This window comes from Myotis yumanensis, unplaced genomic scaffold (assembly GCF_028538775.1).
Source record: "Myotis yumanensis isolate MYYU_CA2020_CCGP unplaced genomic scaffold, mMyoYum1.0.hap1 SCAF_23, whole genome shotgun sequence".
NCBI classification, from domain to species: Eukaryota; Metazoa; Chordata; class Mammalia; order Chiroptera; family Vespertilionidae; genus Myotis; species Myotis yumanensis.
This window is the reverse complement of record NW_027223774.1, coordinates 6,910,072-6,923,366: the sequence shown is the minus strand read 5'-3', so window position 1 is coordinate 6,923,366 and position 13,295 is coordinate 6,910,072. Positions and strand designations below refer to the sequence as shown.

At 44.5% G+C, this 13,295-nt stretch overlaps 1 pseudogene; it reads left to right on the top strand.

Moving 5' to 3' along the window:
* The first annotated feature begins 9,874 nt into the window (after positions 1 to 9,874).
* LOC139000315 (zinc finger protein 587 pseudogene) lies at positions 9,875 to 12,707 on the top strand (annotated as a pseudogene).
* Positions 12,708 to 13,295: the final 588 nt, after the last annotated feature.

Below are 13,295 nucleotides of genomic sequence, written 5' to 3'. Positions count from 1 at the left end.
CAAACCGGTTTCGGCTCCATTTTCTTTTTTAATGCTCACAAGAACCTGGGTAAGTGGAAACTCCTGTCAAATTGCTGAAAAAATTCAGTAACTGAGAAATGAAGTCAGCTCCCCAAGTTTATACCACAGACAAGTGTCAGATTCAAGGGACTGGATTTTAACCATTATTATCCGGCGTCAGGCACAGTCTCTACCACTGATGTGCAGCCCTCAGTGAAGCAGGTACAGTATGATGCTCAGGTCCTTCCCGCCCCTGACGGCTCTGCTGCAGCAGTTCCCGGGCGTGACCTGAGCCAGGACCTGGTTGCTCGCGGGGCCGGGGCGGCGGGGCGGGGGCGGTCAGGAATGTTTCAACCACGGCCTGTGCTGCTTCTGGAAAGCACTGCTGTCCAGGCCAGCGCCAAGCCTGAGGTGCCCAGAGGAGGTGTGTTCAGGCAGGTCCCCCCGCAGCCCCTGGGTCTCCTGCCTGGCACGTCCTACTCAGGCCGCCTGCTCTAAGAGGAAGGGTCCTCCTGCCTACAGACTCCTATCCATTGTCAAGCACAAGGCTCCTCAGTGGCCCTGCCCAGACTCATCCTGTGCTGAGAGGAAGGAGCAGCTCCGGGAGGGACCCTTGCTCCGAGCACAGGCCCCTCCTGACCCTGAGCTCTGAGAACTGGAAGTGTTTATCGTGGATCGAGGAGCATTGAAAGCTTCGTTTATTTATAGCTTCTTGTCTAAAAACAGTGTTGATAAGAAATCTTTGGTTATTCATACAAATGCTTAGTTGATGGGAGACAAGTCATAATCTAATTTTTTTAAAAATATATTTTATTGATTTTTTACAGAGAGGAAGGGAGAGAGATAGAGAGCTAGAAACATCGATGAGAGAGAAACATCGATCAGCTGCCTCCTGCACACCTCCTACTGTGGATGTGCCCGCAACCCAGGTACATGCCCTTGAATGGAATCGAACCTGGGACCCTTCAGTCCGCAGACCAACGCTCTATCCACTGAGCCAAACCGGATTCGGCAATCTAATTGTTTTTGTCGAGGTCAAGAGTGAATGTTGCTGATGAAATCAACATGAAAAGAAGGAAGAAAAATGAAATGGTCAAAGCTCAGGTGACTTTGTTTTTATTGTGTGTGAGCATGTTTTTTAATGTTTACCTGAGGATCTTTCTTTTTATACCCCTCCCCCAACCTCTTCCCCCCCCACACACACATTCCCTCAGATTCTGCTGTAATTTCTATGCTTACATGTCTCTGAATTCACTCCATTCATCAGTGTTTTGTTCATTAGACTCTATATATGAGTGAGATCAAGTGATGCTTGTCTTTCTCTGACTGACTTATTTCACTTAGCATGCTGCTCTCCAGGTCCCTCCTCCCCACCCCCTCCATGCTGTGTGAAAGGGTAAGAGATTCTTCATTATTACTGCTGCATGGTATTCCCTGGTATCAATGTACCACAGTTTTTCATCCACTCATCTACTGATGGATACTTGGACTCTTTCCAATGTTATGGGTTGAATCAGCCAGATAGACCACCGACTAAGAATTTAAATTTAAGAGCCTTTATTAAGCTGGCCCGCGACTACAGCACGTACCTCCACACAGGGAGCCATGCAACAGCAGCACCGACCGAGGGTGCTGCAAAGCTCTTATTTGCAAAAACTACAAAGCGTTAACTGGCAGGGTAAAAAGTTCCGGAGGAAAACGGGGTCACACCTGGCTGGATATCCTGGCATGCAATGGCCAATCTTATGAACTCAGAGGCCAAAAGTAACCATATAAGATGGTTTGAATTAAAACTTTCTAAGTCAAAGTAAGCCACAGGGGTAGTTATGTCCTAGCCTTGTTTTTTGTTTTGTTTTGCAAAGGTCGATTTGTACCTTATTAAGCCTGGCTATTGTGCTTTTGCCTCTGGGATAACATACCTTTGGATGTTCAGGGAAATTTCTGTTTTACAGACTCCTAAGGGCACAATCTCCCAACACAGAAGACCACAGAGCCCCAATCATCATTATTATTATTTTGTTTAATATGAAGTGTTAACTATTCTATAACATTTAAAAAGAAGATTATGTCTAGTTGTTGTTGTTGTTTTTTTTACTTTTTAACAACTCCCAGAATTTTCCCTCCTTAACTCTCCCCCCTAATTTATCACCAATGAATTTCATGGAACCTTCTTATGTTTTCTAGTTTGAGTGTAATGTATAAAATAGGTGCAAAACTGCCAATCTCCCAACTCAATCTTTTGTTATTTTGCTTCCTGGCAATGTCACAAGCTTGTGTCAAATAAACTGAGAAAAATTCTCCACAGGTTTGGACATTTCTTACAACAACACCAAAAGCTATAGACTCATGTGAAGCAGGAGGAAGTTACATGCAAGGTGTCAGGGCCAGCCTGACAGGTTGAGCCGGGCTGAGGTAGGGAGGTGGGAAATGAGAAAAGAAAGAAAGATGGGAAAGTGGGATCGGGAGGACTCCAGTTCTTGAGGAACTGAAGCGAGTTTATTAGGTATACAATCTCATTTATACACAACACACTGAATAGGAGGTCTGTCAACAGGAATGTACTCTTTGTTCCTCTTAATCTCTAAGGAGGGACACAGCAGAAGGACAAGTTCTCAGTACATAGTTGCAGACTTATCTCAGTAAATAGTTACAGACTTCTTGGTAAGCCATGAAAGGCTGTTCTCATTCTACAAAGGTTACTCTTATTCTACTGATCATCACCATCCAAACAAGTCTGGGAAAACTGTGTGGGTAAGGGTCCCAGTCTTGCTAGCCCCTTCAGGTGCAAGGACCTTGCCAGCTTACATCTGGCCCCCAACAGCAGGGGTGTCAGCATTTCCTTGGACACAACTGAATGAAGATAGTTTTATAAACACAAATGTAGAGCAGACCCAGATCACAGAGAGCTAGATCTTTCCCACTGCTTTCAGAGAACAGAAGAAAATGCTCCAGGCTCAGGTCTCTTTGTGTTTACTGTGTGTGCACGCATGCACCCGCACATGGTTGATCCTCACCTGAGGATGTTTTTCCTTTTGCTTTTTTTTTTTTTACCATCCCCTGCTTTCCCGTATGAGATTCCACACTCCATTCCATGCTTCCATGTTTCTGAATTCACTGCATTAATCATGTTTTTTAATTAGATTCTATATATGAGAGATGAAGTGATAGTTGTCTTTCTCTGACTGACTTATTTCACTTAGCATGATGCTCTCCAGGTTTCCCCCATGCTGTGTGAAAGGGTAAGAGATTCTTCATTTTTACTGCTGCATGGTATTCCATGGTATCATTGTACCACAGTTTTTTATCCACTCATCTACTGATGGGTACTTGGGCTCTTTCCAGATCTTTGCTATTGTAAATTGTGCTGCTATGAAGAGAGGGGTGGTTACTTTCTATCTGATTGTTTCAGGTTTCTTAGGATGTGTGATGTGTCTCCACCACATTCTGCGTGGTTCAGGGTTCAGGATCTGGAAGAGAGGCTGCACACACATACGAAAGAGACTAGACAATAGGTAATAATTTGGAAATTGGCGGGGCCGAGAGAGCCCATCCCAAGAGGATGGACTCTTTTTGTGCTCAGGCCTTGCCAACTTTTTATTCAGTTTGGGATACACCCATAGCCCTTATGCAGGTAAGTTCAAATAACAGGCACGCTATCTTATCATTAAGGATTTACATGACTATAGGTGGGGAAGTTACTTTAGCTACCATTGTCTGGACTAAACAGTGAGTGTGGAGCTCTGATCTCTGCCAGGGCTCAAGGGTCACCATCCTTCCTGGCTCCTGGTCCACACCCCTCTGCCAGTGAAGACAATAGGGTGTTTACCACAGGATATATTCCTAGAAGTGGAATCACTGGATCCAGTGGCAGTTCCATATTAAATTTTTGGCAAAACTCCATAATGATTTCCATCATGGCTGCACAGTTTGCATTCTCACCAGCAGTGTACTAGGTTACCTTTTTTTCTACATCCTCCTCAGCATTTTCCATTTATTGACTTGTTGATGGATGCCATTTTGACATTTCTGAGGTGATGCCTAATTGTTGTTTGAATTTTCATGTCTTTGATGATCAGTCACTTTGAGCATTTTGTCACCTGTCTCTTGGCCATCTTATCCCTAGTGCAGCCCAGGCAGAGCTGCATTTCGGATGCAATCAGAAGCAGATGCCTTTAAAGTATGTGTGTCTGTTTTGTGCCATTCACTTTGTACAATGCATTCAATGGAGGCAGGTTACAGCGAGTTAGAGACGTGAGCAACCTCTGCAAGTTACAGTGGACCTGACAGAGACACGTGCCAAATGTCCTGAATGAAGAAGCAATGCCTGCCATTCAGACTGAGCGGGTCCTGAAGAACGATATGCAAAACCAGCCCCTAAAGGAAGCCACTCATGTCCACTAGAATCAGACTTGCTCCGGAAATCAACTCCCCTGAAGGCGCTCGAGGACACTTAATGTATTGGTGTGTTCTTGGGCTCTGTGCCCATCAATCCAGTCCTGGATGCAGCTGAGGATATACAGGATCCTGATCCTGGAGCGGAGAAACTACATTACCCAGAAGTCCATGAAGGAAATGCCTGCAGGCGGAACCAATGGAGGCTCAGAAAAGGCATTTCCATTTGGCCGCTTCCTTTGGGCGGATTGGGGAGTCCTTGTGGCGGGATTTTTCCTTCTCAGGTTTTTGTCTCAGGCGGTGAGGTTCTCCTGGTCGCACAGTCCCGTGGTGAAGGCTGGAGAGTGGTGCTCCCCGCCTCACAGCCCGTGGTCCGAGCCTCCAGTGGTGCTCACAGCTCCCACTTGGGATTGTAGCTCGGAGTCGTCGCCCGAACTCACGCCAGGGCCGGGACAGGGACCGCCATTCCTGCAGCGGCTTCTGCTCCCGCCCGCCTCAGCCCACAGAGGGCAATGGCGGCGCCCCCGCTGAGGAAACGGGCTGAGGTGAGTTCAGTCCCCCAGGCCCTCACCGCCTCCTCACACAGACACCACAGCCTGGGGAGGGCGCCTGTCCCGTCCTGCAGCTCAGTCCCGCGTGGAGGACCGTGAGGAAGGTGGAGGGGAGAGAGGAGTGTTGTGGCTTCTGAGGACACAGCAAGTGCAGGGCAGAGAGGACGGGGGTGACTTGCATCTGAAGGTCCCTGAGGATGTGGCTGTGAGTATTGACGGAAAGATCAGAGGCTGCAGGGAGGACGGCACCGCCTCATTAGGGGCTTTCCCGGCTGTGGGTCCATCAGGGGCCTGGATCCGGCTGGACTACAAGCTCTCTACACGCCATATGTCAAGTTCACGGGTGAGTCCAGCGAGATCCAGTGGCATTGGAGCAGGAAGGGGGCAGAGCTGAGGGAGTGAACCTGGGGTCTGAACATGGGAAGTGTTAGGTTAGGTGGCTCAGGAGGCGGCGAAGGAAAAAAAGAGAGTTGATCAGAAAAGGAAGGAAGGAAGTAAAGTTTATTCTGCGTCCCTGGGAGACCAAAGTACCCCCAAGGACAGGCACGTTGACTCAGGCCAACAGGGAGGGGGGGCGATTTTTTATACTGTGGTTGGGTGAGGGGCGGGGACATGAGCTGAGGTATTCAGTTGAGGAAGTTTCAGCTGCAGGGGGTCAGCAAGGCATTCAGGAATGAGTCAGTATCTGAGTGGGGGTCTTGGAGAAGCCAGTATCTGTGTCTGGTATGCTGATCTGTTAGAAATGCCAGGGGGAGTCCATTATCGTTACAGGTCTGCATGTATCTGATCCTGGGCTCTCTCCAACCTAACAGAAAGGGTTATACTTTACCCAGCGGTGTGCACATCTGGAGGAAGTGTAAGCTGATGTTCCCCGGGATCTGCTGTGGGGACTTAAAGGGGAAGCATAAACCCACGCTTGGCTTTGTGTTGGAGGTCGGATCTAGTAGACTGCAGTGGTGTTGCAGGTGGCGGGAAAGCTGGGGCCCTGTAGGCATGGCCCAGTTCTTAAGTGGCATTACTCTCTACCTTCCCTTCCCACCCAATCCTTGTGCTCTGCTGAGGGCCATGCAGTGAGTAATGGGACTGTGATGAGAGAGCAGCCTGCACTGGCATTAGGGCCTGGAGTCCACAATAACCAGGGGCCCTGGAGGAGGTTGAGGGGGGCAAGGTGTGTAAGGACTAGAATCATTGGTTCTCAGAGAGACAGCTCTGGTTTCCATTGTCTCAATTCTGACAGGTTGGGGTCACCTTTGAGGACATTGCCCTGTACTTCTCCAGGGAGGAATGGAGCCTCCTTGATGAGGGTCAGAGACAGCTGTACCTGAACGTGATGCTGGAGAACTTTGAACTTCTTTCCTCCCTGGGTAAGGCCCTCACTGTAACCAGTGACCTGGACTTGGCAAATCGGTTCCAGCAATACATCAGAAAGATCATACACCATGACCAATAGGATTTATCGCAGGGATGCAAGGATGGTACAATATCCCCAAATAATCAATAAACATGATACATCACATAAACGAATTGAGATGGGCAGGTCCTTATCAATTGATGCAGAAAAAGCATTTGTACAATCCAACACCCATTTTTGATAAAAACTCTTAGCAAGGTGGGAATAGAAGGATTATACCTGAACATAATAAAAGCCATATATGGCCCTCACCAGTTTGGCTAAGTGGATAGAGAGCGTCGGGCTGGGGACTTAAGGGTCCCAGGTTCGATTCTGGTCAAGGGCATGTACCTGGGTTGCGGGCACATCCCCAGTAGGGAGTGTGCAGGAGGCAACTGATCGATGTTTCTCTCTCATCGATGTTTTTAACTCTCTATCCCCCTCCCTTCCTCTCTGTTAAAAATCAATAAAATATATTTTTTAAAAAGCCATATATGATAAACCCACAGCCAACATCATACTCAATGGGCAAAAACTAAAGCCATTTCCCTTAAGTACAGTAACAAGACAGGGATGCCCACTCTCACCATTCCTGTTCGACATAGTACTGCAAGTATTAGCCATTGCGATTAGACAAGTAGAAGAAATAAAAGGCATCCAAATTGGAAAAGAAGAAATAAAACTGTCCTTATGCGCAGATGACATGTAATTTCCCATGATAGAAAAAACCCTAAAGAATCCATCAAAAAACTATTAGATGTAATAAATGAATTGGTCAATGTAGCAGGATACAAAATTAATGCCAAGAAATCTTTGGCATTTCTGTACACCAATAGTCAACTTACAGAAAGAGAGACTTAAAAAAGAAACCCCATTTACCATCATACCAAAAAACTGAAATTCTTTTTTTTTTAATTTTTATTTTTCGCTAAAAGTCTTACAAAGGGTATTACATAAGTGTCCTTTTTTCCCGCCCACCCTTAACAAGCGAAATTCTTATTTATATATTTATTATTGCTTTCAGATAGAGAGGAAGAGAGATGGAGAGAGAGAGAGATAAACATCAGAGTGAGGGAGAAACATCAATCGGCTGCCTTCTGTACACAGGCTAACTGGAAATGGAACCCACATACTGATATGTGCCTTGACTGGGAATTGAATCCTTGACCATTTGGTACTCAGGACGATGCTCCAACCAATTGAGCCATACTGGCCAAGGCATTCTGTGGGTTTTACACATACAAAGTTCCAGGTTTTGTTGTAGAACAGGCCACTAGGTTCAATGATAGCAAAACCACAGTGGCTGCTAGAGGTAACTCTGACCCTTGTTTTTGACTGTAAGTATCTTCAAATATGTTTGTTCACCCAGTCTTTCCAGTCATCCTTTCTGTACAGTTCTCCTCTATGTGTGTCTGTAATACTGTTTGTCTTCATGGTACTCTTATTCCCATTTCTTATGGGGTTTTTGTTCATGGAAACTGTCTACTTGCACTGGGAAGGGGGAAGATCATCTCATGCTGCCATCATGCTGATGTCACTCACATAGGTCTTTTGACTGTGATCTCAGTTGTCCTCTGTTGACCACAGTGTTGACCATCTAACTTTTCTCCTTTTTTGAAGATTTGCATCATTTATCCCATGCAATGACTCAAATGGGATTGAAGGGGAAGAATCATTTGTGCATCACAGAAGGAAGATGTCTTTATGAATGACACAGTGGAGCCCCCGGCGATCATTGGTTGGGGAATGGTCATTGGGGAGGAATTCACGACAGGCCTTTGTTACATTCATACCTAGAAAGCCAGTGTTTTGTTACAGTTGCCCAGTCCTCACCGGATTATGCTTCTTTCTGCTTATTGTTGATACTTTGCCAACTATTCAGTTCTAATTTTGATCATTTCTACTTAGATTCCCAGCTCATGGATAACCTTAACCCCTCTGGATTTTGCCCCTCTGCCTCTTTCACAGGTCTCTCTTCACTGCAAGCCAACATCGGTCCATGCCTGCAGCACCTTGCAGAGCACACATGTTCTTATATTGAAGTTCTATATCCTGTGATCTAATATAATTAATTTTTATGGCTTTGAGCAGCTTTAAATTATTCCACACAGACTCACGTGTTCTGAACGTAAGAGCTCAGAGCAGCGGTTCTCAACCTTGGCTGCACATTAGAATCACTTGGGAATCATTTTAAAATCCTGATTTCTGGGCCTCATCCTCCGGAAATTCTGATTCTTTGTGATGGGGTGGGGCCACAACATTAGTAACAAAGTAACAGAATTTCCAGAGGAGCAGGCACAGAAATCAGGATTTTAAAACGATTCCCAGGCAATTCTAATGTGCAGCCAAGGTTGAAAACCACTGTCCTAGAGGAAGCTGTTTGTGTAAGAACGATGAGTAGAGACATCCTCTCTTTGTTTTTTTTTTTGTTTGTTTTTTTAATCTTTATTGTTCATGTTATTACATTTTTTCCTCTATTTTCTCCCATAACTCCCCTCCACCCAGTTCCCACCCCAGCATAGGTGCGCAATTTTTGTCCAGTCTCTTCCCGCATCCCCCACACCTTTCTCCCCCCTAAGAATAGTCAGTCCATTCCCTTTCTATGCCCCTGATTCTATTATAATCACCAGTTCATTCTGTTTGTCAGATTATTTATCCACTTGATTTTAATATTAACTTGTTGATAGATGTGTATTTGTTGTTCATAATTTGTATCTTTACCTTATTCTTCTTCTTCCTCTTCTTAAAGGATACCTTTCAGCATTTCATATAATACTGGTTTGGCGGTGATGAACTCCTTTAGCTTTTTCTTACCTGTGAAGCTCTTTATCTGACCTTCAATTCTGAATGATAGCTTTGCTGGATAAAGTACTCTTGGTTGTAGGTTCTTGGCATTCATCACTTTGAATATTTCTTGCCACTCCCTTCTGGCCTGCAAAGTTTCTGTTGAGAAATCAGCTGACAGTCATATGGGTACTCCCTTGTAGGTAACTGACTTTCTTTCTCTTGCTTCTCTTTGTCTTTTGCTCTTGGCATTTTAATGATGATGTGTCTTGGTGTGGTCCTCTTTGGATTCCTTTTGTTTGGGGTTCTATGCGCTTCCTGGACTTGGAAGTCTATTTCTTTCATCAGGTAGGGGAAGTTTTGTGTCATTATTTCTTCAAATAGGTTTTCAATATATTGCTCGCTCTCTCTTCTTCTGGCACCCCTATAATTCAGATGTTGGTACGCTTGAAGCTGTCCCAGAGGCTCCTTACACTATCTTCATATTTTACACTGAAGTAAGACCGGAAGTAACTCCGAGAGAAAGCTGCCCTCAAGTTCCAACCTATGCCAGACAGTCCCACTTCTCCTGTATGAGACTCGCCTGGGAGTCTACTTCAGTGTAAAATTTCACCAGCAGCATGTGAGAGAGAAGACTTTCATTAGAGGATTGGACAGGATCTCACTTGCAAATAGCTGCAATTTCAGTGTGTTCCAGAATCATTTCACTTGCAGGGAGGTTGGACAGGATGTCCCAGTAAGTTTTCATAAGGTCAACATGTACCTCACCAGCATTTCCTTTTATACAGGTTGCTGCTGTGGAGCAGAGAATGTGGAGGCACCGACTGAGCAGAACGTTTCTGTTAGAGTGTCACAAGCAAGGAATCCCAAGGCAGCCTTGTCTTCCCAGAAGAACCACCCCTGTGAGAGTTGTGGGCTAGTCTTGGGAAATATTTTCCACATGATGGATTTTCAGGGGACACAACATGAAAAGATACTGTTGAGGTGTGGGGCATGTGCAAAACGGTTTTACTTCAGTGTAAAATTTCACCAGCAGCATGTGAGAGAGAGGACTTTCATTAGAGGGTTGGACAGGATCTCACTTGCAAATAGCTGCAATTTCAGTGTGTTCCAGAATCGTTTCACTTGCGGGGAGGTTGGACAGGGTGTCCTTACTGAATCAGGACATCTCCACCTTAATCCTCCTCAAACCAAAGGCAGTCCAAGGAGCACTGGTAGCCAATATCATCAGAGAGTTCACACAGGAGAAAAGCCTTATCAATGCAGTGAATGTGGGAAATCTTTTGCCACTAACAGTAACCTTCGTAGTCATCAGAGAGTTCACACTGGAGAAAAGCCTTATAAATGCAGTGAATGTGGGAAATCTTTTGCCTGGAAGGGTGTTCTTCATCATCATCAGATAGGTCATACAGGAGAAAAACCTTATAAATGCAATGAATGTGGAAAGTCTTTTACCCGTCGCGCTGGTCTCCGATATCATCAGGGAGTTCACACAGGAGAAAAGCCTTACCAATGCATTGAATGTGGGAAATCTTTTACCGCTAGCAGCTACCTTCATCATCATCAGAGACTTCATGCAGGAGAAAAGCCTTATACATGCAGGGAATGTGGAAAGTCTTTTACCTTTCGTACTTACCTTTGTGCTCATCAGAGAGTTCACACAGGAGACAAGCCTTATAAATGCAGTGAATGTGGAAAGTCTTATACCCGTCGCTTTGGTCTCCAGTATCATCAGAGAGTTCACACAGGAGAAAAGCCTTACCAGTGCATTGAATGTGGGAAATCTTTTACCACTAGCAGCTACCTTCATAATCATCAGAGAGTTCATTCAGGAGAAAAGCTTTATAAATGAAGGGAATGTGGAAAGTCTTTTACCTTTCGTACTTACCTTTGTGCTCATCAGAGAGTTCACACTGGACAACAGCCTTATAAATGCAGTGAATGTGGGAAATCTTTTAAAAGTAGGAAAGGTCTTCAATATCATCACAAAGCTTATACTGGAGAAAGCTGTTATGAGTGCAATTAATGTGAGATATCTCTCAGTCTAATTTGTAAATTAGCTTTACAGAAAAGAGTCTGGATGTGATAAGGTTTTTAGATGTGTAGGAAATGTAGTTTGTTACTTAGGACTTAACAATTGTATAAGAAAATAAGTAAAGTCTCATTAGACTGAACTATATCTCATACATTTGATCACCTACATTATGTAACGTCCCCACAACTGTTTCTGGTGTTCTATTTCTTTTTATGTTGAAAGTATACGTATCTATGTTGCACTTTCTAACATTCAGAGATTCCTGCCAGGTCTATGTCACTGCATATTTCTGTTGCTGAAGGTATTTCCCCTGATCCACCTACATTATAGCGTCCTACAAGGTGCCTATAGATGGCATCAATCACCATCCTCATGGTCCCAGGGAAGCTAACTGTGCTCTCTAAATTGTTGAAGAAAATAGGAATACCTCATCCCTTAGTTCTTGTATCCCTGCCATGAGTCGCCACATAGGACTGATTACTGCCGTCGCCAATAACCTTTATGTGGAAGATCTGCCGTTTTAAGGGACACACTTTCCTACATGCTAATGTTGAGTTTATTTATTGAGTGCCTAAGTCATCAAGGGGAGAATTGCCGGTCTCAGGTCTCTTTCTTTGAAAAATAATGAAGGCTTTTTCCTAGGACTTCTTTAATACTGGGTGTTCTATTTACTGTGTGGGTTAGTTTATGAAAAGTTCTGGGCTCTCCAAGCATGATGATTGGAAAACTTTTATGGGGTCTCAAACATTTTTGCCCTTGGGGAAAGACTATGGGGCAGGAATTAGCTAAGCAGTTTTTGCCAAATTTACTTTGCTGCCCATAATTTTGCAGGAAACAATGTGGACCCTCTATTACTCATGTGAAAATGGATGCTTTGAGACACAGAAGTCACTCAAAAGAGGGGGTAGCTGTGACAACCTCAAGTATGTCTGGGAGCAGCATGATTTTTTTTCTTATTTTCAAGGGATGCTAAGACATTTGAAGAGATTCTTTTCCCCACATGTTGCGGAGGGCCCTGTGCCCTAATGCCTTCAATTCCATGGGTGATGGGCACTGGTTGGAGGACCATCGCAGTGAGGACCTTCACTGCAGAAATACTGACCTAATTCCATTACAGGGAATGGACTTCATCTAAACCTGCACCAAGAACTTTTTTTGAGGAAAAGACTACAGGAGCGGTCTGTACACAGATCTGAGGGACTCCCGGCATGTTTATCTTCTGTTCAGGATTGATTGTCATTGATTATAATCAAGAGGTTTTGTGGCTTCCTGTAGCTTCTCAGATATTCCCATCAGAGCCATTGGTGCACTGGCAGCAAAACGAAAAGGAAAATAAAGTGTGTCTTTAGGCCGGAGATGTGGTTTTTGAGACCCAGTCAACATTCCAGTGGGTTTGGGTGAAAGTTCTTCATTGTTATATTTTCTGTCACTGAACTGAGACTCACCCACAGGGCCTAGGAATGTGGATTGAGCCCTAACCAGTTTGGCTCAGTGGATAGAGCATCCGCTTGGGGACTCAAGGGTCCCAGGTTCCATTCCGGTTAAGGCCATGTACCTTGGCTGCGGGCACATCCCCAGTATGGAGTATGCAGGAGGCAGCTGATCGATGTTTCAAATTCTCTGTCACTCTCCATTCCTCTCTGTAATGAATCAATAAAGTATATTTTATTTTATTTTATTTATTTATTTATTTTTAAATATATTTTATTGATTTTTTACAGAGTGGAAGGGAGAGAGATAGATAGTTAGAAACACCGATGGTAGAGAAACATGGACCAGCTGCCTCCTGCACACTCCCCATTGGAGATGTGTCCACAACCCAGGTACATGCCCTTGACCGGAATCGAACCCGGGACCTTTCAGTCCACAGGCCGACGCTCTATCCACTGAGCCAAACCGGCCTTGGCAATAAAGTATATTTTAAAAAAGAAAAGAATGTGATTTGAATATAAAGTTGAAAAACATGTTGTTCCGAAATAAGTGAACGTACATTTCTTTTATCTTGAGCCATTTTATTATAGCTGTAATGAGTAAACTATATGTGTTAAGTATACTGTTTTCTAAATATTGACCTGTGCATGAAACTGAAACAAATTATACTCATAATACTGAACATATCGGTCACTGAGTAGTTGCTTCATGA